Source organism: Leptonychotes weddellii, chromosome 15, assembly GCF_054177405.1.
Source record: "Leptonychotes weddellii isolate Sample4059 chromosome 15, ASM5417740v2, whole genome shotgun sequence".
Lineage (NCBI taxonomy): Eukaryota > Metazoa > Chordata > Mammalia > Carnivora > Phocidae > Leptonychotes > Leptonychotes weddellii.
This window is the reverse complement of record NC_138383.1, coordinates 31,977,452-31,983,499: the sequence shown is the minus strand read 5'-3', so window position 1 is coordinate 31,983,499 and position 6,048 is coordinate 31,977,452. Positions and strand designations below refer to the sequence as shown.

The 6,048-nt window shown below is 47.1% G+C and overlaps 1 long non-coding RNA gene across 1 annotated transcript; it reads left to right on the top strand.

Annotated features, from left to right (window-relative positions):
- The first annotated feature begins 324 nt into the window (after positions 1 to 324).
- LOC145717371 (uncharacterized) lies at positions 325 to 4,024 on the top strand. The gene is made up of 3 exons (XR_014140548.1): positions 325 to 2,148; positions 2,757 to 2,909; positions 3,735 to 4,024. It is a non-coding gene; the product is annotated as an uncharacterized LOC145717371 (long non-coding RNA).
- Positions 4,025 to 6,048: the final 2,024 nt, after the last annotated feature.

Genomic DNA, 6,048 nt, shown 5'->3' with positions numbered 1-6,048 from the left:
CTCTCTCCCTCTTCCCCCAACCCCCCATTCATGCTCTCTCTCTTAAATAAATAAATGAAATCTTTAAAAAAATTTAACTTGAGGAAGCAAGATTACAAATGTATTGGGTCAGTTTGGGAGGAATCGATGTCTCTTTCACCGTGGGAGGAAGTGTAAGTTGTATAGTCTCTTTGGAGGACAATCTGGCAATATCTTCCAATGCTGCAGTAGATACGTCCTTTGTATTTCCATGCTTAGGCATCTAATCTGGGGGAAATACTGACATATATAAACAAAGAAGTATATACAAAGTATATGATGTATATACACAGCAAATTGTTTATAATAACCAGAAAAAAAACCCAACCCCACCAAAAAACCACCTAAATGTTCAACAATTGAATCTTGGTTGAATAAATTATGAACCATTCAATAATGGAATTTTAGATAGTAGTTATTTAGAAAAAGAAAAAAAGATACCTGGAAAGCTAAGACATCATGTTAAGTGAATAAAGCAAAATAATATGTATAACTTTATTTCTGCAAAAAAATGATATATTTGTATATACACATATGTGTGTGTATAAAAGCATAGAAAAAGACCTTCGAAAAATACACAACAAACTGCTAACATTTGAGTACCTCTTGGAGCGTTACTCTGGATATATCTATATTGTTTGAATTATTGATCACAAGAGTTAATGCATGAGTTTGTTCTGTAAAAATGAACTTCCAAAGATTATGGTGGTAGATGATAGGAGTCATGTCCGGGTCCCTTTTAGAGGAGGAAAAGAGAGTCTTCCCCTTGCCACCAGCATACTGAAGTCTTCCGCTGCAAGTTCTTTGGGGCTGTCTGACCTGGCTCCTGGCACTCACCCAGGCCATGCTACTCAGCAGCCTGGGATCTGGCCAGCCACCTTGGGGCTGGATCGGGGTTTGCCCTTCTGCACTCTGTGTGCCCGGGTCCATTGATCTGTGCCCTGTACTGAGCTGCCCTGTCCTCTCCATGTTCCCCAGTCCCTCCTCCAGACTGAAGAGTCATTCCTGGTGCTTGTACCCATTATGCATTGAAATATTCTGAGATGCTGGGTGTGAACAGACTACTTGGGTTAGTCGGAGCCCTCCTCTCCTTGGCTTGCTTAGTATTTCTCTGCTCATAGGGTAGTTTGTCCAACCCTCCCCAGAGGCAGTACTGAGGTGTTTGCCCCAGCTCTGACCACCAAGGACAAAGCAGGATTTGTCTTCACTCCCATGGTCATTGGGGTTTTACCCCTATGCTCCTTTCTCTGAGATTCTGGAACTGGGATAGGAAAGAGGGTGGACCTCTTACTCAGGCTGCTACGAACACTTAGCACTCTCCTGTAATTCAGCTCACCCTGCTCACCCACACAGCCCTCTCTCCAGGAACCTCTGCTTCCTGAGCAGGGAGGGTCAGAGACTACCAACCATCAGGATGGATCCTCTCTCAACCCCCAAGGTCCTGGCCAGTTGGGATCTTTGAACATTGATTTCCTTGAAGGACTGACTTCACAGTCACCTGTCACTACCTTTGTGGTTAAGGGGTGGCCCACATTTCGTACCCGCTCAGGGACCTCAGCCCTAGAAGTGGCTCCAAAGCACCCATTCGACCATTACTTCAGGAAGGAAGCACTTACCCATAACTGGATCCCCAGGGGCCCCAGATGGGCCCCGACAAATAATACCTCATACCCTTATAGTTCAAGGTCTTACTCTGAAATTCTAAATTTCACAATTGTTTTCTTTGCCCACAGTTCCTAAGGGCACCAGGAAAACCAGTGCCAGGTTGTGATAGAACAGTGAACAAAGGGCTAAAAGGTGTCCCCTAAGCTTTCCTGTTTTGCATTTGCATCTCTAAGAAACCACTGCCTAACCAGGAGGGAAAACAGTTGTGAAACAGAATGAAGGAACTAGAGCATCTGGGGACACTCCCTAGAGAGCTTACTTTTTCAGAGTCGTCTTGCTCTACTACCTCCTGCCCCACCTCCCTTTCTGCTGACACTGACGCTGATGCTGACTGTATAAATCGGAGCTGGGTTCCATGAGTGCATCACATCAAAGGCAGCATGAAGACAGGTGCAGCCTTTGTTCTGATGGTTTTCATCATCATGGGGATGGAGCTGGCATGCGCATGGAGACCTCCTTTCAAAGGTGAGGGTGCTGAGGGAATCCTACCTGAGAACAGAGAAGACTCAGAGCCTAGCTTCTGGCCTGGGGATGGTTTGGCACAGAAGCAGGCCATGTGTCTGCTATAGACGGGAGATTTGGCATTCATCAGACCTGTTTCCTTTGACCTACAGGAACGATCACCCTGCATTTTTCATTCTTCTTATTAGATTGGGTTGGGTCTGATTAGATGTGGGGCTTCTCTCTTGCTGGGAGATGTGCCCTGGACGGGGACTCCAATGAGGAGTAGCTCTGGGATGAACATGGGGTAGGTATGCGGTAAGGAGGTGGCTGTCTGTGATCAGAGATTTTGTAATGAGGTGGAATAAAGAGGGTTATGACAGTGCAGGTTTCTTGCCTGCTGGGACTGTGCAGCCTTTGGAGCGGGGAGAACATTCTCCGTAGGGCCAGGCTGTAAAATGGGGGCCTAAGAGTGAGCATGTAGCCACTGAGGTTGAAGGGGGCATCAGGAATATGAAGGAAGAACTGGAAGAGGTGGGAGTCCCACCAGCCATGAGAGCTCCAGACCTCCAGCATCAGTTCACTGTCTTAGTAACCACTCCAGACCCCACAGAAACCCTTGTATGTTGCAGGGCAAAAAAGACCCAGCGTGTGCCCAGAGATGCCCAAAGGATCCCTTGGGACTTGTGTTGAACAATGCTCGGGAGATCTATCATGTCCCAGGGGGATGAAATGCTGCAGCAATGGATGTGGTCATGTCTGCATGTATCCTGTCCCACAAGGGGGTATGTATCAGTCAAGAGCTGTCCAAGGGGGTGGACAACTCCCTGGTGGACTTTGCTGGGGCAGACAGACACTCACATGTCCACAGCACACAGATGTCTGGGTAACTCCAAAAGAAAGGGGCTGGAAGCAAATGGCAGAACCCCTGGCTGCATTATTTAAGGCTCTCTCCTAGAAGAGAAGCCCTACCCCAGGAAAGCCCTGAGGGGCTCAAGTGGGACAAGTCACCATGACTCTACAATCGCAGGTCATTATTAACCAAGGGTTCCTCACCCTCCTTCCCCTCCCCTGCCAAAGAGGCTTAACTCTTCCTGGAAAATGGGTGATCTTGGGAGGAAGAGGGAAAGGAAAGGGGACTTGGGTATCTTCTGTGTCAGGCAGGAATTATGCTGCAGTTGAGATAAAAAGGTAAGTACAACCAGGTCAGGGAGACACACCTATACAAAGGATTATAACCCAGCATGACTAGTGCTTTGTACAGATTTTCTACTAAGTTCCATGGGAGCAAAGGGAGGAGTTACTGGCTTTGCCTGGGGAGTTGGACAAGTTGTCAGAGAGTAGAGAACTTCTACAGGAGAGCTTCAAGGATGAATGAAGTTTGCCAGAGGAAGGAAGGGCAGTTCAGATGATGGGAAAAGTGTAGGCCCTCTGCTGGGGATAGGAAGGTGATGTGGTAGGTAGAAGTTGTAGCATCTGGGTTGGGGGGATGCTGGTAGAGGGTCATTTGAACCAGAGTCTAAAGAGGAATAAGCGGCCTGCTGAAGAGTTTAGAAAACTGGTGGTAGTTGCTAAGCAGAGGAAATGTCATGATCAAATTTGTATTTTAGGAGCATAGCCCTAGTGGCCGTGTGAAAGATGGACAGGACGTTTATGAAGCATGCCTGGATACCAGCCCCCAGAAGATTTCTCATGAATCCATGAATCTGATGCTTGGCATTAACAAGACTCTTCCACAATCCATTCCTGGCTATTACCTATCCCTGGAATTGTAGCCCTAGAAGAAGACTATCTAAAGTGGTGCTAGAAGAAGACTATCTAAAGTGGTGGAGTGACTGCTTTCTAAAGAGCTTCTGTCCAAAATAAACTGTATCTTTGGCATTATTCAGGCTCCATTATTCTTCCTTTCTGGGCATTGTGGTGGACTCTCTGTGGGTTAGCAGGACCCTAAGCGTGCACGGGCAGTGAGTCCTTGAATACAAGGCAGGAAGAGGTGGGAGGGTCAGGGGAAGGTCCTCCCAGCTAGTTCCTTTCCTCCTTCCGTGTCTGTGACTTCAGACAGAGCAAATGGCACAAGAATATTTTCTGCAGCATCCTGTGAATATGCATTTGGTCAAGCATAAAAATTAATGACCAGGTAGCACATAGCAGGCCTATTGGGACAGCCTCTATTAGGGCAAGAATCAGAAGGAGCCGGGGCAGGAGCAAGTGTGGAAATACTCCATTCTAAGGCAACACACTGATATCTAGCAGGACTGGATGCCTAAACCCAGCAGAGTGACCCTGACCCTTGAGAAGTGGGACTTTGAGTGGCGTGAGTTGGGAAGTGCCCATTCCTGCCTGGAGTGATGAAGAGTAACGATACAGTTAGGTGGTAGGCTCTGGGGGTGGAGCTTTTGATTCAGACGTTACCTAAGTAGAGGATAAACCTAGATCTTCCAGAGAAGCCCTAACAAAAATAAGATGTTTTGAGCTGACTGCTCCATCCCCCAGAGTTTACTTCCTTCCACCTAGATTCTACAATGTAGCCTGCTGAGTTTGGTCTCCCATATCTGCTTGTCTCTTGTCTCTCTTGCTTCTCGTATAATATATCTTATAAGCCCCACGTCTAATGGCCTCATCAGCCTGTGCATCGGAATGAGGGTGCATTACCATTGGTATCTTCTTTTACTGGTTGTTCATCCCTGTCCCAAACGCCTCCGTGCTCCAGTCTCATTTGGCCATTTATGGGGGTTCATGAGAATACCCTTGAAATATTCTCAACAATCTCACCTCTTATCTGTCATTCTGAATGCCAAGGTATGACCCTCCCCTGCAAAGATACTTGAGAATAGCGTCCTACAACTTCCACGGACGTTCCCAGATAGTTCTGAAGACCTTAGAAAGTTGTTGGTGTTCTTTTGTGAACTTCTCGTTTTTCTCATCTGCATTCAACCCCCTCTTATATTTAGGGGAAAACTGCATTTTCTCCCTATGGAAATTGATATGAGCTAGACACTCTCTCCCTACTTGCTGGAAGGTAGGATTTGGGATTAGGATGTTTCTTTCTGACCACGTGGATTTTTAGGGAGTGGCACTAAGACTTAGGGGTAGTCGAAAACAATTCACAACAGCGGAGGTGCCAGCAACAGCTCCTAACCAGACTGTTGCTGTGACCTGTGCTTGGCTCTGTCGTTGCTACTTGCCTTATTTTGGCTCCTGATACTTACCTGAGCCTGGTTCACTAGTCTTTCCTGCTGTTTCTGTGAGCTGTGTAATAATATCTTTCCAAAATTCCTGCTCTCTCAAGTTGGTCAGAATTGGTTCTTTGGCTTGCATTCACAAGCATTGATTTGTGTGAAAATTGGTGTCAGGAGTGGATCCAGGCCAAATATGCCCAGGGAATTGGCAACAGTCTGGGTTTCATGAACAGGTCTAGTTAGAAGCTGAAGGCAACAATGACTCTAGAACGTGGATGTGATCCCCCTCTTTACTCCTGACAAGGATTCTGACTGGCCGTGCTAGGACTTGGGGTCTCCTCCTGGGGCTTTCCTTTCTGACTCTGGCCTTTGCCACACAGACTGGATTTTCACATTCTGTCTAGGCTTCCAGGGCATCTAATTCTGAACAGATCTTGGTTTGGACTTGCTGCACCTGACTGAGCAGCCTGCAAGGATTCAGCCATTGCCAAGGCCATGGGAAAGTCTCAGGGAAGGAAGAGAGGCAGACAAACGTAATACTATCTGAAAGTAAGTCTGGAGTTTTTCTCTGAAAACACATTTTCAAACTCTTATTTACTTATTTATTGAGAGAGAGAGAGAGCGAGCATGAGCAGGGGGGAGAGGCAGAGGGAGAAGCAGACTCCCCGCTGAGCAAGGAGCCCGATGTGGGGCTTGATCCCAGGACCCTGGGATCATGACCCGAGCTGAAGGCAGACACTTAACC